The sequence below is a fragment of the Bufo bufo genome, chromosome 6 (assembly GCF_905171765.1).
Source record: "Bufo bufo chromosome 6, aBufBuf1.1, whole genome shotgun sequence".
In the NCBI taxonomy this organism is placed as follows: Eukaryota; Metazoa; Chordata; class Amphibia; order Anura; family Bufonidae; genus Bufo; species Bufo bufo.
Window position 1 is genome coordinate 369,554,653 of NC_053394.1, and position 22,343 is coordinate 369,576,995.

Genomic DNA, 22,343 nt, shown 5'->3' on the forward strand with positions numbered 1-22,343 from the left:
TTTACTTTGATTTTTGGGGTGATTTGGAACCCAGCCTTCCATGGGTTGATGAGTTTGCTTTCCACTGACCATCAGTACGTGACTTTGTTCTCAACCAATTACACAATTTATACCAGTAAAGACTTTCAACTTGAAGCTTTTATTCATGGAGATCCCATGTGTGATTTAAGCGTTCCCTTAATTTAGTTTTTTTTTAGCGGTGGATAAGCAAAACCCGTAAACTACCTCCGAGAAGATATTCAAAAGAACACAAGGATGGCAGCAGTGGGATTCGAACCCACGCCCCCGAAGAGACTGGAGCCTTAATCCAGCGCCTTAGACCGCTCGGCCATGCTACCACAATTCAACCATGTCGAGGACCCCATTTGAAAAGAAGCACAATCTATTCCGCAGTTGAAATGAATGTTTAACTTCGGCGGCAGAGAACTACAAATACCTTCCTCCAGTCTGAAAGGAACCAAAGTCCAGTCATTTCAACAGCGCCACCTTGCTACTGCTTAACAAAGCATTATTACGCATCTTTTTCAGACTTGGAAACCATTCACCCTGACGTGCGTCAAATGCCAACACAGCTACCGCATTAAGCGGAAGAGGGCTTATTATGTGACCAAAGCTTCAGGAAGTATCACCTAGAACAGGAATGTCCAATCTGCGGCCCTCCAGCTGTTAAAAAGCTACAACTCCCAGCATTCTCAGACAGCTGTAGGCTGTCCAGGAACGATGGAAGTTGTCATTTTGCAACAGCTGGAGGGCCACAGATTGGGCATCATCCCTGACCTAGAACACACCTTCCTGCAATTTTATACGTCTTCAGGAGAGTGTCATCAGGGCTACCTATGCGTTTCACAAGAACGTTGATCTGAAAAGACGTGGGATTATCTGTCATTAACATTTCAAGATCTGCCAAACTTCAAAAACTGGCAGCAGTGGGATTCGAACCCACGCCCCCGAAGAGACTGGAGCCTTAATCCAGCGCCTTAGACCGCTCGGCCATGCTACCACAATTCAACCATGTCGAGGACCCCATTTGAAAAGAAGCACAATCTATTCCGCAGTTGAAATGAATGTTTAACTTCGGCGGCAGAGAACTACAAATACCTTCCTCCAGTCTGAAAGGAACCAAAGTCCAGTCATTTCAACAGCGCCACCTTGCTACTGCTTAACAAAGCATTATTACGCATCTTTTTCAGACTTGGAAACCATTCACCCTGACGTGCGTCAAATGCCAACACAGCTACCGCATTAAGAGGAAGAGGGCTTATTCTGTGACCAAAGCTTCAGGAAGTATCACCTAGAACAGGAATGTCAATCTGCGGCCCTCCAGCTGTTAAAAAGCTACAACTCCCAGCATTCTCAGACAGCTGTAGGCTGTCCAGGAACGATGGAAGTTGTCATTTTGCAACAGCTGGAGGGCCACAGATTGGGCATCATCCCTGACCTAGAACACACCTTCCTGCAATTTTATACGTCTTCAGGAGAGTGTCATCAGGGCTACCTATGCGTTTCACAAGAACGTTGATCTGAAAAGACGTGGGATTATCTGTCATTAACATTTCAAGATCTGCCAAACTTCAAAAACTGGCAGCAGTGGGATTCGAACCCACGCCTCCGAAGAGACTGGAGCCTAAATCCAGCGCCTTAGACCGCTCGGCCATGCTACCAACGAGACGCCAGGCCATCAAACTTCCTTGGAGGAAGTGAGATACATCTGAACGCCTATGTTTTAATTGAGATAAAGCTCCAGTCATTAACCACCAGGACAAAGTAGGGATTCTCGCAACTGTCTTTTCTTAAACCTCATCTGACCGGAAAACGACACACATATTCATGTGATGGCAGGAAAGATTTCAAGAGCATGCTCCTTAAATTACACTGCTACAAAAAAAGTTAAGGGAACACTTAAGCATCACGGTATAACCCCCAAGTCACTTAAACTTCAGGAATATCAATCTGTCCAGTTAGGAAGCATAAGCCATTAGGGATCCATTTCACCTGCTTTAGTGCAAATGAAAGTGACAACAGGTGCGCACTGGAGAGGCAACAGCAAGACAAGTTCCGAAAAGGGAATGTTTTTTTGCTGGTGGTAGCCACAGACAATTACTCTCTCCCTGACTGCTGTTAGGTACCGGGATGAAATCCTCAGAGCCACTGTCAGACCTTACGTTGGTGCAGCGGGTCCTGGGTGCCAGCTGCTGCAGGACAATGCCCAGCCGCATGGGGCCAAAGTGTGTAGGCAGTTCCTGGATGGTGAAGGCATTGATAACAGCGACGGGCCCTCACGTTTCCCTGAATCCAGTTGAGACGCTCTGGAACATTCTGTCTCAACGCAGCCAAAGTAGCGCCACAGAACTTCCAGGAGTCAACTCATACCTTAATCCAGGTCTGGGAGGAGATCCCCCAGGACAACATCAGCCGTCTCATCAGAAGCATGCTCAGACATTGTTGGGAGTGCATACAGACACTTAGGGCCCATAGACACTACTGAGTCACATTATGAGTTGCTGTGATGAAATTCACGCAATTTGGTACCGCCTGTGATTTGAATTTTTTACTTTGATTTTTGGGGTGATTTGGAACCCAGCCTTCCATGGGTTGATGAGTTTGCTTTCCACTGACCATCAGTACGTGACTTTGTTCTCAACCAATTACACAATTTATACCAGTAAAGACTTTCAACTTGAAGCTTTTATTCATGGAGATCCCATGTGTGATTTAAGCGTTCCCTTAATTTAGTTTTTTTTTAGCGGTGGATAAGCAAAACCCGTAAACTACCTCCGAGAAGATATTCAAAAGAACACAAGGATGGCAGCAGTGGGATTCGAACCCACGCCCCCGAAGAGACTGGAGCCTTAATCCAGCGCCTTAGACCGCTCGGCCATGCTACCACAATTCAACCATGTCGAGGACCCCATTTGAAAAGAAGCACAATCTATTCCGCAGTTGAAATGAATGTTTAACTTCGGCGGCAGAGAACTACAAATACCTTCCTCCAGTCTGAAAGGAACCAAAGTCCAGTCATTTCAACAGCGCCACCTTGCTACTGCTTAACAAAGCATTATTACGCATCTTTTTCAGACTTGGAAACCATTCACCCTGACGTGCGTCAAATGCCAACACAGCTACCGCATTAAGAGGAAGAGGGCTTATTCTGTGACCAAAGCTTCAGGAAGTATCACCTAGAACAGGAATGTCCAATCTGCGGCCCTCCAGCTGTTAAAAAGCTACAACTCCCAGCATTCTCAGACAGCTGTAGGCTGTCCAGGAACGATGGAAGTTGTCATTTTGCAACAGCTGGAGGGCCACAGATTGGGCATCATCCCTGACCTAGAACACACCTTCCTGCAATTTTATACGTCTTCAGGAGAGTGTTATCAGGGCTACCTATGCGTTTCACAAGAACGTTGATCTGAAAAGACGTGGGATTATCTGTCATTAACATTTCAAGATCTGCCAAACTTCAAAAACTGGCAGCAGTGGGATTCGAACCCACGCCTCCGAAGAGACTGGAGCCTAAATCCAGCGCCTTAGACCGCTCGGCCATGCTACCAACGAGACGCCAGGCCACCAAACTTCCTTGGAGGAAGTGAGATACATCTGAACGCCTATGTTTTAATTGAGATAAAGCTCCAGTCATTAACCACCAGGACAAAGTAGGGATTCTCGCAACTGTCTTTTCTTAAACCTCATCTGACCGGAAAACGACACACATATTCATGTGATGGCAGGAAAGATTTCAAGAGCATGCTCCTTAAATTACACTGCTACAAAAAAAGTTAAGGGAACACTTAAGCATCACGGTATAACCCCCAAGTCACTTAAACTTCAGGAATATCAATCTGTCCAGTTAGGAAGCATAAGCCATTAGGGATCCATTTCACCTGCTTTAGTGCAAATGAAAGTGACAACAGGTGCGCACTGGAGAGGCAACAGCAAGACAAGTTCCGAAAAGGGAATGTTTTTTTGCTGGTGGTGGCCACAGACAATTACTCTCTCCCTGACTGCTGTTAGGTACCGGGATGAAATCCTCAGAGCCACTGTCAGACCTTACGTTGGTGCAGCGGGTCCTGGGTGCCAGCTGCTGCAGGACAATGCCCAGCCGCATGGGGCCAAAGTGTGTAGGCAGTTCCTGGATGGTGAAGGCATTGATAACAGCGACGGGCCCTCACGTTTCCCTGAATCCAGTTGAGACGCTCTGGAACATTCTGTCTCAACGCAGCCAAAGTAGCGCCACAGAACTTCCAGGAGTCAACTCATACCTTAATCCAGGTCTGGGAGGAGATCCCCCAGGACAACATCAGCCGTCTCATCAGGAGCATGCTCAGACATTGTTGGGAGTGCATACAGACACTTAGGGCCCATAGACACTACTGAGTCACATTATGAGTTGCTGTGATGAAATTCACGCAATTTGGAACCGCCTGTGATTTGAATTTTTTTACTTTGATTTTTGGGGTGATTTGGAACCCAGCCTTCCATGGGTTGATGAGTTTGCTTTCCACTGACCATCAGTACGTGACTTTGTTCTCAACCAATTACACAATTTATACCAGTAAAGACTTTCAACTTGAAGCTTTTATTCATGGAGATCCCATGTGTGATTTAAGCGTTCCCTTAATTTAGTTTTTTTTTAGCGGTGGATAAGCAAAACCCGTAAACTACCTCCGAGAAGATATTCAAAAGAACACAAGGATGGCAGCAGTGGGATTCGAACCCATGCCCCCGAAGAAACTGGAGCCTTAATCCAGCGCCTTAGACCGCTCGGCCATGCTACCACAATTCAACCATGTCGAGGACCCCATTTGAAAAGAAGCACAATCAATTCCGCAGTTGAAATGAATGTTTAACTTCGGCGGCAGAGAACTACAAATACCTTCCTCCAGTCTGAAAGGAACCAAAGTCCAGTCATTTCAACAGCGCCACCTTGCTACTGCTTAACAAAGCATTATTACGCATCTTTTTCAGACTTGGAAACCATTCACCCTGACGTGCGTCAAATGCCAACACAGCTACCGCATTAAGAGGAAGAGGGCTTATTCTGTGACCAAAGCTTCAGGAAGTATCACCTAGAACAGGAATGTCCAATCTGCGGCCCTCCAGCTGTTAAAAAGCTACAACTCCCAGCATTCTCAGACAGCTGTAGGCTGTCCAGGAACGATGGAAGTTGTCATTTTGCAACAGCTGGAGGGCCACAGATTGGGCATCATCCCTGACCTAGAACACACCTTCCTGCAATTTTATACGTCTTCAGGAGAGTGTCATCAGGGCTACCTATGCGTTTCACAAGAACGTTGATCTGAAAAGACGTGGGATTATCTGTCATTAACATTTCAAGATCTGCCAAACTTCACAAACTGGCAGCAGTGGGATTCGAACCCACGCCTCCGAAGAGACTGGAGCCTAAATCCAGCGCCTTAGACCGCTCGGCCATGCTACCAACAGGACGCCAGGCCATCAAACTTCCTTGGAGGAAGTGAGATACATCTGAACGCCTATGTTTTAATTGAGATAAAGCTCCAGTCATTAACCACCAGGACAAAGTAGGGATTCTCGCAACTGTCTTTTCTTAAACCTCATCTGACCGGAAAACGACACACATATTCATGTGATGGCAGGAAAGATTTCAAGAGCATGCTCCTTAAATTACACTGCTACAAAAAAAGTTAAGGGAACACTTAAGCATCACGGTATAACCCCCAAGTCACTTAAACTTCAGGAATATCAATCTGTCCAGTTAGGAAGCATAAGCCATTAGGGATCCATTTCACCTGCTTTAGTGCAAATGAAAGTGACAACAGGTGCGCACTGGAGAGGCAACAGCAAGACAAGTTCCGAAAAGGGAATGTTTTTTTGCTGGTGGTGGCCACAGACAATTACTCTCTCCCTGACTGCTGTTAGGTACCGGGATGAAATCCTCAGAGCCACTGTCAGACCTTACGTTGGTGCAGCGGGTCCTGGGTGCCAGCTGCTGCAGGACAATGCCCAGCCGCATGGGGCCAAAGTGTGTAGGCAGTTCCTGGATGGTGAAGGCATTGATAACAGCGACGGGCCCTCACGTTTCCCTGAATCCAGTTGAGACGCTCTGGAACATTCTGTCTCAACGCAGCCAAAGTAGCGCCACAGAACTTCCAGGAGTCAACTCATACCTTAATCCAGGTCTGGGAGGAGATCCCCCAGGACAACATCAGCCGTCTCATCAGGAGCATGCTCAGACATTGTTGGGAGTGCATACAGACACTTAGGGCCCATAGACACTACTGAGTCACATTATGAGTTGCTGTGATGAAATTCACGCAATTTGGAACCGCCTGTGATTTGAATTTTTTTACTTTGATTTTTGGGGTGATTTGGAACCCAGCCTTCCATGGGTTGATGAGTTTGCTTTCCACTGACCATCAGTACGTGACTTTGTTCTCAACCAATTACACAATTTATACCAGTAAAGACTTTCAACTTCAAGCTTTTATTGATGGAGATCCCATGTGTGATTTAAGCGTTCCCTTAATTTAGTTTTTTTTTAGCGGTGGATAAGCAAAACCCGTAAACTACCTCCGAGAAGATATTCAAAAGAACACAAGGATGGCAGCAGTGGGATTCGAACCCACGCCCCCGAAGAGACTGGAGCCTTAATCCAGCGCCTTAGACCGCTCGGCCATGCTACCACAATTCAACCATGTCAAGGACCCCATTTGAAAAGAAGCACAATCTATTCCGCAGTTGAAATGAATGTTTAACTTCGGCGGCAGAGAACTACAAATACCTTCCTCCAGTCTGAAAGGAACCAAAGTCCAGTCATTTCAACAGCGCCACCTTGCTACTGCTTAACAAAGCATTATTACGCATCTTTTTCAGACTTGGAAACCATTCACCCTGACGTGCGTCAAATGCCAACACAGCTACCGCATTAAGAGGAAGAGGGCTTATTCTGTGACCAAAGCTTCAGGAAGTATCACCTAGAACAGGAATGTCCAATCTGCGGCCCTCCAGCTGTTAAAAAGCTACAACTCCCAGCATTCTCAGACAGCTGTAGGCTGTCCAGGAACGATGGAAGTTGTCATTTTGCAACAGCTGGAGGGCCACAGATTGGGCATCATCCCTGACCTAGAACACACCTTCCTGCAATTTTATACGTCTTCAGGAGAGTGTCATCAGGGCTACCTATGCGTTTCACAAGAACGTTGATCTGAAAAGACGTGGGATTATCTGTCATTAACATTTCAAGATCTGCCAAACTTCAAAAACTGGCAGCAGTGGGATTCGAACCCACGCCTCCGAAGAGACTGGAGCCTAAATCCAGCGCCTTAGACCGCTCGGCCATGCTACCAACGAGACGCCAGGCCATCAAACTTCCTTGGAGGAAGTGAGATACATCTGAACGCCTATGTTTTAATTGAGATAAAGCTCCAGTCATTAAGCACCAGGACAAAGTAGGGATTCTCGCAACTGTCTTTTCTTAAACCTCATCTGACCGGAAAACGACACACATATTCATGTGATGGCAGGAAAGATTTCAAGAGCATGCTCCTTAAATTACACTGCTACAAAAAAAGTTAAGGGAACACTTAAGCATCACGGTATAACCCCCAAGTCACTTAAACTTCAGGAATATCAATCTGTCCAGTTAGGAAGCATAAGCCATTAGGGATCCATTTCACCTGCTTTAGTGCAAATGAAAGTGACAACAGGTGCGCACTGGAGAGGCAACAGCAAGACAAGTTCCGAAAAGGGAATGTTTTTTTGCTGGTGGTGGCCACAGACAATTACTCTCTCCCTGACTGCTGTTAGGTACCGGGATGAAATCCTCAGAGCCACTGTCAGACCTTACGTTGGTGCAGCGGGTCCTGGGTGCCAGCTGCTGCAGGACAATGCCCAGCCGCATGGGGCCAAAGTGTGTAGGCAGTTCCTGGATGGTGAAGGCATTGATAACAGCGACGGGCCCTCACGTTTCCCTGAATCCAGTTGAGACGCTCTGGAACATTCTGTCTCAACACAGCCAAAGTAGCGCCACAGAACTTCCAGGAGTCAACTCATACCTTAATCCAGGTCTGGGAGGAGATCCCCCAGGACAACATCAGCCGTCTCATCAGGAGCATGCTCAGACATTGTTGGGAGTGCATACAGACACTTAGGGCCCATAGACACTACTGAGTCACATTATGAGTTGCTGTGATGAAATTCACGCAATTTGGAACCGCCTGTGATTTGAATTTTTTTACTTTGATGTTTGGGGTGATTTGGAACCCAGCCTTCCATGGGTTGATGAGTTTGCTTTCCACTGACCATCAGTACGTGACTTTGTTCTCAACCAATTACACAATTTATACCAGTAAAGACTTTCAACTTGAAGCTTTTATTCATGGAGATCCCATGTGTGATTTAAGCGTTCCCTTAATTTAGTTTTTTTTTAGCGGTGGATAAGCAAAACCCGTAAACTACCTCCGAGAAGATATTCAAAAGAACACAAGGATGGCAGCAGTGGGATTCGAACCCACGCCCCCGAAGAGACTGGAGCCTTAATCCAGCGCCTTAGACCGCTCGGCCATGCTACCACAATTTAACCATGTCGAGGACCCCATTTGAAAAGAAGCACAATCTATTCCGCAGTTGAAATGAATGTTTAACTTCGGCGGCGGAGAACTACAAATACCTTCCTCCAGTCTGAAAGGAACCAAAGTCCAGTCATTTCAACAGCGCCACCTTGCTACTGCTTAACAAAGCATTATTACGCATCTTTTTCAGACTTGGAAACCATTCACCCTGACGTGCGTCAAATGCCAACACAGCTACCGCATTAATAGGAAGAGGGCTTATTCTGTGACCAAAGCTTCAGGAAGTATCACCTAGAACAGGAATGTCTAATCTGCGGCCCTCCAGCTGTTAAAAAGCTACAACTCCCAGCATTCTCAGACAGCTGTAGGCTGTCCAGGAACGATGGAAGTTGTCATTTTGCAACAGCTGGAGGGCCACAGATTGGGCATCATCCCTGACCTAGAACACACCTTCCTGCAATTTTATACGTCTTCAGGAGAGTGTCATCAGGGCTACCTATGCGTTTCACAAGAACGTTGATCTGAAAAGACGTGGGATTATCTGTCATTAACATTTCAAGATCTGCCAAACTTCAAAAACTGGCAGCAGTGGGATTCGAACCCACGCCTCCGAAGAGACTGGAGCCTAAATCCAGCGCCTTAGACCGCTCGGCCATGCTACCAACGAGACGCCAGGCCACCAAACTTCCTTGGAGGAAGTGAGATACATCTGAACGCCTATGTTTTAATTGAGATAAAGCTCCAGTCATTAACCACCAGGACAAAGTAGAGATTCTCGCAACTGTCTTTTCTTAAACCTCATCTGACCGGAAAACGACACACATATTCATGTGATGGCAGGAAAGATTTCAAGAGCATGCTCCTTAAATTACACTGCTACAAGGGAACACTTAAGCATCACGGTATAACCCCCAAGTCACTTAAACTTCAGGAATATCAATCTGTCCAGTTAGGAAGCATAAGCCATTAGGGATCCATTTCACCTGCTTTAGTGCAAATGAAAGTGACAACAGGTGCGCACTGGAGAGGCAACAGCAAGACAAGTTCCGAAAAGGGAATGTTTTTTTGCTGGTGGTGGCCACAGACAATTACTCTCTCCCTGACTGCTGTTAGGTACCGGGATGAAATCCTCAGAGCCACTGTCAGACCTTACGTTGGTGCAGCGGGTCCTGGGTGCCAGCTGCTGCAGGACAATGCCCAGCCGCATGGGGCCAAAGTGTGTAGGCAGTTCCTGGATGGTGAAGGCATTGATAACAGCGACGGGCCCTCACGTTTCCCTGAATCCAGTTGAGACGCTCTGGAACATTCTGTCTCAACGCAGCCAAAGTAGCGCCACAGAACTTCCAGGAGTCAACTCATACCTTAATCCAGGTCTGGGAGGAGATCCCCCAGGACAACATCAGCCGTCTCATCAGGAGCATGCTCAGACATTGTTGGGAGTGCATACAGACACTTAGGGCCCATAGACACTACTGAGTCACATTATGAGTTGCTGTGATGAAATTCACGCAATTTGGAACCGCCTGTGATTTGAATTTTTTTACTTTGATTTTTGGGGTGATTTGGAACCCAGCCTTCCATGGGTTGATGAGTTTGCTTTCCACTGACCATCAGTACGTGACTTTGTTCTCAACCAATTACACAATTTATACCAGTAAAGACTTTCAACTTGAAGCTTTTATTCATGGAGATCCCATGTGTGATTTAAGCGTTCCCTTAATTTAGTTTTTTTTTAGCGGTGGATAAGCAAAACCCGTAAACTACCTCCGAGAAGATATTCAAAAGAACACAAGGATGGCAGCAGTGGGATTCGAACCCACGCCCCCGAAGAGACTGGAGCCTTAATCCAGCGCCTTAGACCGCTCGGCCATGCTACCACAATTTAACCATGTCGAGGACCCCATTTGAAAAGAAGCACAATCTATTCCGCAGTTGAAATGAATGTTTAACTTCGGCGGCAGAGAACTACAAATACCTTCCTCCAGTCTGAAAGGAACCAAAGTCCAGTCATTTCAACAGCGCCACCTTGCTACTGCTTAACAAAGCATTATTACGCATCTTTTTCAGACTTGGAAACCATTCACCCTGACGTGCGTCAAATGCCAACACAGCTACCGCATTAATAGGAAGAGGGCTTATTCTGTGACCAAAGCTTCAGGAAGTATCACCTAGAACAGGAATGTCTAATCTGCGGCCCTCCAGCTGTTAAAAAGCTACAACTCCCAGCATTCTCAGACAGCTGTAGGCTGTCCAGGAACGATGGAAGTTGTCATTTTGCAACAGCTGGAGGGCCACAGATTGGGCATCATCCCTGACCTAGAACACACCTTCCTGCAATTTTATACGTCTTCAGGAGAGTGTCATCAGGGCTACCTATGCGTTTCACAAGAACGTTGATCTGAAAAGACGTGGGATTATCTGTCATTAACATTTCAAGATCTGCCAAACTTCAAAAACTGGCAGCAGTGGGATTCGAACCCACGCCTCCGAAGAGACTGGAGCCTAAATCCAGCGCCTTAGACCGCTCGGCCATGCTACCAACGAGACGCCAGGCCACCAAACTTCCTTGGAGGAAGTGAGATACATCTGAACGCCTATGTTTTAATTGAGATAAAGCTCCAGTCATTAACCACCAGGACAAAGTAGAGATTCTCGCAACTGTCTTTTCTTAAACCTCATCTGACCGGAAAACGACACACATATTCATGTGATGGCAGGAAAGATTTCAAGAGCATGCTCCTTAAATTACACTGCTACAAGGGAACACTTAAGCATCACGGTATAACCCCCAAGTCACTTAAACTTCAGGAATATCAATCTGTCCAGTTAGGAAGCATAAGCCATTAGGGATCCATTTCACCTGCTTTAGTGCAAATGAAAGTGACAACAGGTGCGCACTGGAGAGGCAACAGCAAGACAAGTTCCGAAAAGGGAATGTTTTTTTGCTGGTGGTGGCCACAGACAATTACTCTCTCCCTGACTGCTGTTAGGTACCGGGATGAAATCCTCAGAGCCACTGTCAGACCTTACGTTGGTGCAGCGGGTCCTGGGTGCCAGCTGCTGCAGGACAATGCCCAGCCGCATGGGGCCAAAGTGTGTAGGCAGTTCCTGGATGGTGAAGGCATTGATAACAGCGACGGGCCCTCACGTTTCCCTGAATCCAGTTGAGACGCTCTGGAACATTCTGTCTCAACGCAGCCAAAGTAGCGCCACAGAACTTCCAGGAGTCAACTCATACCTTAATCCAGGTCTGGGAGGAGATCCCCCAGGACAACATCAGCCGTCTCATCAGGAGCATGCTCAGACATTGTTGGGAGTGCATACAGACACTTAGGGCCCATAGACACTACTGAGTCACATTATGAGTTGCTGTGATGAAATTCACGCAATTTGGAACCGCCTGTGATTTGAATTTTTTTACTTTGATTTTTGGGGTGATTTGGAACCCAGCCTTCCATGGGTTGATGAGTTTGCTTTCCACTGACCATCAGTACGTGACTTTGTTCTCAACCAATTACACAATTTATACCAGTAAAGACTTTCAACTTGAAGCTTTTATTCATGGAGATCCCATGTGTGATTTAAGCGTTCCCTTAATTTAGTTTTTTTTTAGCGGTGGATAAGCAAAACCCGTAAACTACCTCCGAGAAGATATTCAAAAGAACACAAGGATGGCAGCAGTGGGATTCGAACCCACGCCCCCGAAGAGACTGGAGCCTTAATCCAGCGCCTTAGACCGCTCGGCCATGCTACCACAATTAACCAGGTCGAGGACCCCATTTGAAAAGAAGCACAATCTATTCCGCAGTTGAAATGAATGTTTAACTTCGGCGGCAGAGAACTACAAATACCTTCCTCCAGTCTGAAAGGAACCAAAGTCCAGTCATTTCAACAGCGCCACCTTGCTACTGCTTAACAAAGCATTATTACGCATCTTTTTCAGACTTGGAAACCATTCACCCTGACGTGCGTCAAATGCCAACACAGCTACCGCATTAAGGCCTCTTTCACACTTGCGTTGTCCGGATCCGGCGTGTACTCCACTTGCCGGAATTACACGCCGGATCCGGAAAAACGCAAGTGTACTGAAAGCATTTGAAGACGGAACCGTCTTCCAAATGCGTTCAGTGTTACTATGGCACCCAGGACGCTATTAAAGTCCTGGTTGCCATAGTAGGAGCGGGGAGCGGGGGAGCAGTATACTTACCGTCCGTGCGGCTCCCGGGGCGCTCCAGAGTGACGTCAGAGCGCCCCATGCGCATGGATGACGTGATCCATGTGATCACATGATCCATGCGCTTGGGGCGCCCTGACGTCACTCTGAAGCGCCCCGGGAGCCGCACGGACGGTAAGTACACTGCTCCCCCGCTCCCCACTACACTTTACCATGGCTGCCAGGACTTTAGCGTCCCGGCAGCCATGGTAATCACTCTGAAAAAGCTAAATGTCGGCTCCGGCAATGCGCCGAAACGACGTTTAGCTTAAGGCCGGATCCGGATCAATGCCTTTCAATGGGCATTAATTCCGGATCCGGCCTTGCGGCAAGTGTTCCGGATTTTTGGCCGGAGCAAAAAGCGCAGCATGCTGCGGTATTTTCTCCGGCCAAAAAACGTTCCGTTCCGGAACTGAAGACATCCTGAAGCATCCTGAACGGATTTATCTCCATTCAGAATGCATTAGGATAAAACTGATCAGGATTCTTCCGGCATAGAGCCCCGACGACGGAACTCTATGCCGTAAGACAAGAACGCAAGTGTGAAAGAGCCCTAAGAGGAAGAGGGCTTAATCTGTGACCAAAGCTTCAGGAAGTATCACCTAGAACAGGAATGTCTAATCTGCGGCCCTCCAGCTGTTAAAAAGCTACAACTCCCAGCATTCTCAGACAGCTGTAGGCTGTCCAGGAACGATGGAAGTTGTAATTTTGCAACAGCTGGAGGGCCACATATTGGCCATCATCCCTGACCTAGAACACACCTTCCTGCAATTTTATACGTCTTCAGGAGAGTGTCATCAGGGCTACCTATGCGTTTCACAAGAACGTTGATCTGAAAAGACGTGGGATTATCTGTCATTAACATTTCAAGATCTGCCAAACTTCAAAAACTGGCAGCAGTGGGATTCGAACCCACGCCTCCGAAGAGACTGGAGCCTAAATCCAGCGCCTTAGACCGCTCGGCCATGCTACCAACGAGACGCCAGGCCATCAAACTTCCTTGGAGGAAGTGAAATACATCTGAACGCCTATGTTTTAATTGAGATAAAGCTCCAGTCATTAACCACCAGGACAAAGTAGGGATTCTCGCAACTGTCTTTTCTTAAACCTCATCTGACCGGAAAACGACACACATATTCATGTGATGGCAGGAAAGATTTCAAGAGCATGCTCCTTAAATTTCACTGCTACAAAAAAAGTTAAGGGAACACTTAAGCATCACGGTATAACCCCCAAGTCACTTAAACTTCAGGAATATCAATCTGTCCAGTTAGGAAGCATAAGCCATTAGGGATCCATTTCACCTGCTTTAGTGCAAATGAAAGTGACAACAGGTGCGCACTGGAGAGGCAACAGCAAGACAAGTTCCGAAAAGGGAATGTTTTTTTGCTGGTGGTGGCCACAGACAATTACTCTCTCCCTGACTGCTGTTAGGTACCGGGATGAAATCCTCAGAGCCAGCAGGAGTCAACTCATACCTTAATACAGGTCTGGGAGGAGATCCGCCATGACAACATCAGCCGTGTCATCAGGAGCATGCTCAGACATTGTTGGGAGTGCATACAGACACTTAGGGCCCATAGATACTACTGAGTCACATTATGAGTTGCTGTGATGAAATTCACGCAATTTGGAACCGCCTGTGATTTGAATTTTTTTACTTTGATTTTTGGGGTGATTTGGAACCCAGCCTTCCATGGGTTGATGAGTTTGCTTTCCACTGACCATCAGTACTTGACTTTGTTCTCAACCAATTACACAATTTATACCAGTAAAGACTTTCAACTTGAAGCTTTTATTCATGGAGATCCCATGTGTGATTTAAGCGTTCCCTTAATTTAGTTTTTTTTTAGCGGTGGATAAGCAAAACCCGTAAACTACCTCCGAGAAGATATTGAAAAGAACACAAGGATGGCAGCAGTGGGATTCGAACCTACGCCCCCGAAGAGACTGGAGCCTTAATCCAGCGCCTTAGACCGCTCAGCCATGCTACCACAATTCAACCATGTCGAGGACCCCATTTGAAAAGAAGCACAATCTATTCCGCAGTTGAAATGAATGTTTAACTTCGGCGGCAGAGAACTACAAATACCTTCCTCCAGTCTGAAAGGAACCAAAGTCCAGTCAATTCAACAGCGCCACCTTGCTACAGCTTAACAAAGCATTATTACGCATCTTTTTCAGACTTGGAAACCATTCACCCTGACGTGCGTCAAATGCCAACACAGCTACCGCATTAAGAGGAAGAGGGCTTATTCTGTGACTAAAGCTTCAGGAAGTATCACCTAGAACAGGAATGTCTAATCTGCGGCCCTCCAGCTGTTAAAAAGCTACAACTCCCAGCATTCTCAGACAGCTGTAGGCTGTCCAGGAACGATGGAAGTTGTCATTTTGCAACAGCTGGAGGGCCACAGGTTGGGCATCATCCCTGACCTAGAACACACCTTCCTGCAATTTTATACATCTTCAGGATTGTGTTATCAGGGCTACCTATGCGTTTCACAAGAACGTTGATCTGAAAAGACGTGGGATTATCTGTCATTAACATTTCAAGATCTGCCAAACTTCAAAAACTGGCAGCAGTGGGATTCGAACCCACGCCTCCGAAGAGACTGGAGCCTAAATCCAGCACCTTAGACCGCTCGGCCATGCTACCAACGAGACGCCAGGCCATCAAACTTCCTTGGAGGAAGTGAGATACATCTGAACGCCTATGTTTTAATTGAGATAAAGCTCCAGTCATTAACCACCAGGACAAAGTAGGGATTCTCGCAACTGTCTTTTCTTAAACCTCATCTGACCGGAAAACGACACACATATTCATGTGATGGCAGGAAAGATTTCAAGAGCATGCTCCTTAAATTACACTGCTACAAAAAAAGTTAAGGGAACACTTAAGCATCACGGTATAACCCCCAAGTCACTTAAACTTCAGGAATATCAATCTGTCCAGTTAGGAAGCATAAGCCATTAGGGATCCATTTCACCTGCTTTAGTGCAAATGAAAGTGACAACAGGTGCGCACTGGAGAGGCAACAGCAAGACAAGTTCCGAAAAGGGAATATCTTTTTGCTGGTGGTGGCCACAGACAATTACTCTCTCCCTGACTGCTGTTAGGTACCCGGGATGAAATCCTCAGAGCCACTGTCAGACCTTACGTTGGTGCAGCGGGTCCTGGGTGCCAGCTGCTGCAGGACAATGCCCAGCCGCATGGGGGCCAAAGTGTGTAGGCAGTTCCTGGATGGTGAAGGCATTGATAACAGCGACGGGCCCTCACGTTTCCCTGAATCCAGTTGAGACGCTCTGGAACATTCTGTCTCAACGCAGCCAAAGTAGCGCCACAGAACTTCCAGGAGTCAACTCATACCTTAATCCAGGTCTGGGAGGAGATCCCCCAGGACAACATCAGCCGTCTCATCAGGAGCATGCTCAGACATTGTTGGGAGTGCATACAGACACTTAGGGCCCATAGACACTACTGAGTCACATTATGAGTTGCTGTGATGAAATTCACGCAATTTGGAACCGCCTGTGATTTGAATTTTTTTACTTTGATTTTTGGGGTGATTTGGAACCCAGCCTTCCATGGGTTGATGAGTTTGCTTTCCACTGACCATCAGTACTTGACTTTGTTCTCAACCAATTACACAATTTATACCAGTAAAGACTTTCAACTTGAAGCTTTTATTCATGGAGATCCCATGTGTGATTTAAGCGTTCCCTTAATTTAGTTTTTTTTTAGCGGTGGATAAGCAAAACCCGTAAACTACCTCCGAGAAGATATTCAAAAGAACACAAGGATGGCAGCAGTGGGATTCGAACCCACGCCCCCGAAGAGACTGGAGCCTTAATCCAGCGCCTTAGACCGCTCGGCCATGCTACCACAATTCAACCATGTCGAGGACCCCATTTGAAAAGAAGCACAATCTATTCCGCAGTTGAAATGAATGTTTAACTTCGGCGGCAGAGAACTACAAATACCTTCCTCCAGTCCGAAAGGAACCAAAGTCCAGTCATTTCAACAGCGCCACCTTGCTACTGCTTAACAAAGCATTATTACGCATCTTTTTCAGACTTGGAAACCATTCACCCTGACGTGCGTCAAATACCAACACAGCTACCGCATTTTGAGGAAGAGGGCTTATTCTGTGACCAAAGCTTCAGGAAGTATCACCTAGAACAGGAATGTCCAATCTGCGGCCCTGCAGCTGTTAAAAAGCTACAACTCCCAGCATTCTCAGACAGCTGTAGGCTGTCCAGGAACGATGGAAGTTGTCATTTTGCAACAGCTGGAGGGCCACAGATTGGGCATCATCCCTGACCTAGAACACACCTTCCTGCAATTTTATACGTCTTCAGGAGAGTGTCATCAGGGCTACCTATGCGTTTCACAAGAACGTTGATCTGAAAAGACGTGGGATTATCTGTCATTAACATTTCAAGATCTGCCAAACTTCAAAAACTGGCAGCAGTGGGATTCAAACCCACGCCTCCGAAGAGACTGGAGCCTAAATCCAGCGCCTTAGACCGCTCGGCCATGCTACCAACGAGACGCCAGGCCATCAAACTTCCTTGGAGGAAGTGAGATACATCTGAACGCCTATGTTTTAATTGAGATAAAGCTCCAGTCATTAACCACCAGGACAAAGTAGGGATTCTCGCAACTGTCTTTTCTTAAACCTCATCTGACCGGAAAACGACACACATATTCATGTGATGGCAGGAAAGATTTCAAGAGCATGCTCCTTAAATTACACTGCTACAAAAAAAGTTAAGGGAACACTTAAGCATCACGGTATAACCCCCAAGTCACTTAAACTTCAGGAATATCAATCTGTCCAGTTAGGAAGCATAAGCCATTAGGGATCCATTTAACCTGCTTTAGTGCAAATGAAAGTGACAACAGGTGCGCACTGGAGAGGCAACTGCAAGACAAGTTCCGAAAAGGGAATGTTTTTTTGCTGGTGGTGGCCACAGACAATTACTCTCTCCCTGACTGCTGTTAGGTACCGGGATGAAATCCTCAGAGCCACTGTCAGACCTTACGTTGGTGCAGCGGGTCCTGGGTGCCAGCTGCTGCAGGACAATGCCCAGCCGCATGGGGCCAAAGTGTGTAGGCAGTTCCTGGATGGTGAAGGCATTGATAACAGCGACGGGCCCTCACGTTTCCCTGAATCCAGTAGAGACGCTCTGGAACATTCTGTCTCAACGCAGCCAAAGTAGCGCCACAGAACTTCCAGGAGTCAACTCATACCTTAATCCAGGTCTGGGAGGAGATCCCCCAGGACAACATCAGCCGTCTCATCAGGAGCATGCTCAGACATTGTTGGGAGTGCATACAGACACTTAGGGCCCATAGACACTACTGAGTCACATTATGAGTTGCTGTGATGAAATTCACGCAATTTGGAACCGCCTGTGATTTGAATTTTTTTACTTTGATTTTTGGGGTGATTTGGAACTCAGCCTTCCATGGGTTGATGTGTTTGCTTTCCACTGACCATCAGTACGTGACTTTGTTCTCAACCAATTACACAATTTATACCAGTAAAGACTTTCAACTTGAAGCTTTTATTCATGGAGATCCCATGTGTGATTTAAGCGTTCCCTTAATTTAGTTTTTTTTTAGCGGTGGATAAGCAAAACCCGTAAACTACCTCCGAGAAGATATTCAAAAGAACAAAAGGATGGCAGCAGTGGGATTCGACCCCACGCCCCCGAAGAGACTGGAGCCTTAATCCAGCGCCTTAGACCGCTCGGCCATGCTACCACAATTCAACCATGTCGAGGACCCCATTTGAAAAGAAGCACAATCTATTCCGCAGTTGAAATGAATGTTTAACTTCGGCGGCAGAGAACTACAAATACCTTCCTCCAGTCTGAAAGGAACCAAAGTCCAGTCATTTCAACAGCGCCACCTTGCTACTGCTTAACAAAGCATTATTACGCATCTTTTTCAGACTTGGAAACCATTCACCCTGACGTGCGTCAAATGCCAACACAGCTACCGCATTAAGAGGAAGAGGGCTTATTCTGTGACCAAAGCTTCAGGAAGTATCACCTAGAACAGGAATGTCCAATCTGCGGCCCTCCAGCTGTTGAAAAGCTACAACTCCCAGCATTCTCAGACAGCTGTAGGCTGTCCAGGAACGATGGAAGTTGTCATTTTGCAACAGCTGGAGGGCCACAGATTGGGCATCATCCCTGACCTAGAACACACCTTCCTGCAATTTTATACGTCTTCAGGAGAGTGTCATCAGGGCTACCTATGCGTTTCACAAGAACGTTGATCTGAAAAGACGTGGGATTATCTGTCATTAACATTTCAAGATCTGCCAAACTTCAAAAACTGGCAGCAGTGGGATTCGAACCCATGCCTCCGAAGAGACTGGAGCCTAAATCCAGCGCCTTAGACCGCTCGGCCATGCTACCAACAAGACGCCAGGCCATCAAACTTCCTTGGAGGAAGTGAGATACATCTAAACGCCTATGTTTTAATTGAGATAAAGCTCCAGTCATTAACCACCAGGACAAAGTAGGGATTCTCGCAACTGTCTTTTCATAAACCTCATCTGACCGGAAAACGACACACATATTCATGTGATGGCAGGAAAGATTTCAAGAGCATGCTCCTTAAATTACACTGCTACAAAAAAAGTTAAGGGAACACTTAAGCATCACGGTATAACCCCCAAGTCACTTAAACTTCAGGAATATCAATCTGTCCAGTTAGGAAGCATAAGCCATTAGGGATGCATTTCACCTGCTTTACTGCAAATGAAAGTGACAACAGGTGCGCACTGGAGAGGCAACAGCAAGACAAGTTCCGAAAAGGGAATGTTTTTTTGCTGGTGGTGGCCACAGACAAATACTCTCTCCCTGACTGCTGTTAGGTACCGGGATGAAATCCTCAGAGCCACTGTCAGACCTTACGTTGGTGCAGCGGGTCCTGGGTGCCAGCTGCTGCAGGACAATGCCCAGCCGCATGGGGCCAAAGTGTGTAGGCAGTTCCTGGATGGTGAAGGCATTGATAACAGCGACGGGCCCTCACGTTTCCCTGAATCCAGTTGAGACGCTCTGGAACATTCTGTCTCAACGCAGCCAAAGTAGCGCCACAGAACTTCCAGGAGTCAACTCATACCTTAATCCAGGTCTGGGAGGAGATCCCCCAGGACAACATCAGCCGTCTCATCAGGAGCATGCTCAGACATTGTTGGGAGTGCTTACAGACACTTAGGGCCCATAGACACTACTGAGTCACATTATGAGTTGCTGTGATGAAATTCACGCAATTTGGAACCGCCTGTGATTTGAATTTTTTTACTTTGATTTTTGGGGTGATTTGGAACCCAGCCTTCCATGGGTTGATGAGTTTGCTTTCCACTGACCATCAGTACGTGACTTTGTTCTCAACCAATTACACAATTTATACCAGTAAAGACTTTCAACTTGAAGCTTTTATTCATGGAGATCCCATGTGTGATTTAAGCGTTCCCTTAATTTAGTTTTTTTTTAGCGGTGGATAAGCAAAACCCGTAAACTACCTCCGAGAAGATATTCAAAACAACAAAAGGATGGCAGCAGTGGGATTCGACCCCATGCCCCCGAAGAGACTGGAGCCTTAATCCAGCGCCTTAGACCGCTCGGCCATGCTACCACAATTCAACCATGTCGAGGACCCCATTTGAAAAGAAGCACAATCTATTCCGCAGTTGAAATGAATGTTTAACTTCGGCGGCAGAGAACTACAAATACCTTCCTCCAGTCTGAAAGGAACCAAAGTCCAGTCATTTCAACAGCGCCACCTTGCTACTGCTTAACAAGGCATTATTACGCATCTTTTTCAGACTTGGAAACCATTCACCCTGACGTGCGTCAAATGCCAACACAGCTACCGCATTAAGAGGAAGAGGGCTTATTCTGTGACCAAAGCTTCAGGAAGTATCACCTAGAACAGGAATGTCCAATCTGCGGCCCTCCAGCTGTTAAAAAGCTACAACTCCCAGCATTCTCAGACAGCTGTAGGCTGTCCAGGAACGATGGAAGTTGTCATTTTGCAACAGCTGGAGAGCCACAGATTGGGCATCATCCCTGACCTAGAACACACCTTCCTGCAATTTTATACGTCTTCAGGAGAGTGTCATCAGGGCTACCTATGCGTTTCACAAGAACGTTGATCTGAAAAGACGTGGGATTATCTGTCATTAACATTTCAAGATCTGCCAAACTTCAAAAACTGGCAGCAGTGGGATTCGAACCCACGCCTCCGAAGAGACTGGAGCCTAAATCCAGCGCCTTAGACCGCTCGGCCATGCTACCAACGAGACGCCAGGCCATCAAACTTCCTTGGAGGAAGTGAGATACATCTAAACGCCTATGTTTTAATTGAGATAAAGCTCCAGTCATTAACCACCAGGACAAAGTAGGGATTCTCGCAACTGTCTTTTCATAAACCTCATCTGACCGGAAAACGACACATATTCATGTGATGGCAGGAAAGATTTCAAGAGCATGCTCCTTAACCCCTTAAGGACTTAGGACGTACCGGTACGGCATGGTTCCCGAATCCTTAAGGACCCATGACGTACCGGTACGTCATGGCTTTAATTTGCTATTCCGGCGCCGCGGGGGTTAATCGGAACGGGATTTCGGCTGAAATCATTCAGCCGGCATCCCGTAACAATGCAGGGGGGGATCATTTGACCCCCCCGTATCGACGATCGCAGAAAACCGCAGGTCAATTCAGACCTGCGGTTTTCTGCGTTTCCGGTCCATTCGGGTGTCCTGTGACCCGATGAACCGGAAAAAGACTGCGATCGGTGGCGTAATTATACACCACCTATCGCAGTCCGAGGATTTGGAGAGGCGGCGCTGGCCCTGGTGCTGAACGCTGCTGTCCAGGGTGCTGATTGGTGCAGGGGAGAGAGGCGCGAGATTCAAACTTCCTGCGCTCCTCTCTCCCCTCCTCTTCCTGTCCAGCACCCTGACCGTGCAGCACCGTCCAGCGTCCAGCTCCTGAGTCCCCCTAATCGTAGTCCATCACCCTCCTGCACCCATCGCCACCCAGGTAGGTTAGGGTCAGTGAGGGAGAGGCACCGTTAGGAAGGGAAAGAAGGGAAAAGTTAAAAAAAACTTTTACTAAACTTTCTTTTCTTTCTTTCTGATCCATCTATCAGACCCCAGACCCCCCCCCTGCCACTTGCCCCCCCCCACCAGCCCCCCCACCCCCCACCCTTCACCCCACCTCACCACCCCCCCCCCCCTTCCCCCCCCCCCCCCCCCCCCCTTACCACCACTTTTTTTTTTTTTTCTGCGTGCGCTGACTGTCCGGCACTTTTTTTGTCCGGCCACTGTTAGCGCATCGCCCGCCCCACCGCCCCACCGCTGATCAGCGTTGTACCGCTGATCAGCAACTTTGAACTTTTTTTTTTTTTTTCTAAACACTTGCCCCTTTTTTTTCCTTATTTAGTACGCGAACACCCGTTGCCCCCACACACACGCACATATAATAAAGTTTGCCACACACGCACACATACACGCACACACACCCATGGCCCGCCGGATGTTCTCGGCCGAGGAGGCAT

The 22,343-nt window shown here is 47.2% G+C and overlaps 23 non-coding genes across 23 annotated transcripts; all 23 read right to left on the reverse strand.

Annotated features, from left to right (window-relative positions):
- Nucleotides 1–256: 256 nt before the first annotated feature.
- TRNAL-AAG lies at nucleotides 257–338 on the reverse strand. The gene has a single exon. It is a non-coding gene; the product is annotated as a tRNA-Leu (tRNA).
- Nucleotides 339–918: 580 nt separating this feature from the next.
- Nucleotides 919–1,000, reverse strand: TRNAL-AAG. The gene has a single exon. It is a non-coding gene; the product is annotated as a tRNA-Leu (tRNA).
- Nucleotides 1,001–1,579: 579 nt separating this feature from the next.
- On the reverse strand, nucleotides 1,580–1,661 carry TRNAL-UAG. Its single transcript has one exon. It is a non-coding gene; the product is annotated as a tRNA-Leu (tRNA).
- Nucleotides 1,662–2,803: 1,142 nt separating this feature from the next.
- On the reverse strand, nucleotides 2,804–2,885 carry TRNAL-AAG. Its single transcript has one exon. It is a non-coding gene; the product is annotated as a tRNA-Leu (tRNA).
- Nucleotides 2,886–3,465: 580 nt separating this feature from the next.
- Nucleotides 3,466–3,547, reverse strand: TRNAL-UAG. Its single transcript has one exon. It is a non-coding gene; the product is annotated as a tRNA-Leu (tRNA).
- A 1,143-nt stretch (nucleotides 3,548–4,690) lies between these two features.
- TRNAL-AAG lies at nucleotides 4,691–4,772 on the reverse strand. Its single transcript has one exon. It is a non-coding gene; the product is annotated as a tRNA-Leu (tRNA).
- Nucleotides 4,773–5,352: 580 nt separating this feature from the next.
- On the reverse strand, nucleotides 5,353–5,434 carry TRNAL-UAG. The gene has a single exon. It is a non-coding gene; the product is annotated as a tRNA-Leu (tRNA).
- A 1,143-nt stretch (nucleotides 5,435–6,577) lies between these two features.
- TRNAL-AAG lies at nucleotides 6,578–6,659 on the reverse strand. Its single transcript has one exon. It is a non-coding gene; the product is annotated as a tRNA-Leu (tRNA).
- Nucleotides 6,660–7,239: 580 nt separating this feature from the next.
- On the reverse strand, nucleotides 7,240–7,321 carry TRNAL-UAG. Its single transcript has one exon. It is a non-coding gene; the product is annotated as a tRNA-Leu (tRNA).
- A 1,143-nt stretch (nucleotides 7,322–8,464) lies between these two features.
- On the reverse strand, nucleotides 8,465–8,546 carry TRNAL-AAG. Its single transcript has one exon. It is a non-coding gene; the product is annotated as a tRNA-Leu (tRNA).
- Nucleotides 8,547–9,126: 580 nt separating this feature from the next.
- On the reverse strand, nucleotides 9,127–9,208 carry TRNAL-UAG. The gene has a single exon. It is a non-coding gene; the product is annotated as a tRNA-Leu (tRNA).
- Nucleotides 9,209–10,341: 1,133 nt separating this feature from the next.
- TRNAL-AAG lies at nucleotides 10,342–10,423 on the reverse strand. The gene has a single exon. It is a non-coding gene; the product is annotated as a tRNA-Leu (tRNA).
- Nucleotides 10,424–11,003: 580 nt separating this feature from the next.
- On the reverse strand, nucleotides 11,004–11,085 carry TRNAL-UAG. Its single transcript has one exon. It is a non-coding gene; the product is annotated as a tRNA-Leu (tRNA).
- A 1,133-nt stretch (nucleotides 11,086–12,218) lies between these two features.
- Nucleotides 12,219–12,300, reverse strand: TRNAL-AAG. Its single transcript has one exon. It is a non-coding gene; the product is annotated as a tRNA-Leu (tRNA).
- A 1,350-nt stretch (nucleotides 12,301–13,650) lies between these two features.
- TRNAL-UAG lies at nucleotides 13,651–13,732 on the reverse strand. Its single transcript has one exon. It is a non-coding gene; the product is annotated as a tRNA-Leu (tRNA).
- A 939-nt stretch (nucleotides 13,733–14,671) lies between these two features.
- TRNAL-AAG lies at nucleotides 14,672–14,753 on the reverse strand. The gene has a single exon. It is a non-coding gene; the product is annotated as a tRNA-Leu (tRNA).
- A 580-nt stretch (nucleotides 14,754–15,333) lies between these two features.
- Nucleotides 15,334–15,415, reverse strand: TRNAL-UAG. Its single transcript has one exon. It is a non-coding gene; the product is annotated as a tRNA-Leu (tRNA).
- A 1,145-nt stretch (nucleotides 15,416–16,560) lies between these two features.
- On the reverse strand, nucleotides 16,561–16,642 carry TRNAL-AAG. Its single transcript has one exon. It is a non-coding gene; the product is annotated as a tRNA-Leu (tRNA).
- Nucleotides 16,643–17,222: 580 nt separating this feature from the next.
- Nucleotides 17,223–17,304, reverse strand: TRNAL-UAG. The gene has a single exon. It is a non-coding gene; the product is annotated as a tRNA-Leu (tRNA).
- A 1,143-nt stretch (nucleotides 17,305–18,447) lies between these two features.
- On the reverse strand, nucleotides 18,448–18,529 carry TRNAL-AAG. Its single transcript has one exon. It is a non-coding gene; the product is annotated as a tRNA-Leu (tRNA).
- A 580-nt stretch (nucleotides 18,530–19,109) lies between these two features.
- Nucleotides 19,110–19,191, reverse strand: TRNAL-UAG. Its single transcript has one exon. It is a non-coding gene; the product is annotated as a tRNA-Leu (tRNA).
- Nucleotides 19,192–20,334: 1,143 nt separating this feature from the next.
- On the reverse strand, nucleotides 20,335–20,416 carry TRNAL-AAG. The gene has a single exon. It is a non-coding gene; the product is annotated as a tRNA-Leu (tRNA).
- Nucleotides 20,417–20,996: 580 nt separating this feature from the next.
- On the reverse strand, nucleotides 20,997–21,078 carry TRNAL-UAG. Its single transcript has one exon. It is a non-coding gene; the product is annotated as a tRNA-Leu (tRNA).
- Nucleotides 21,079–22,343: the final 1,265 nt, after the last annotated feature.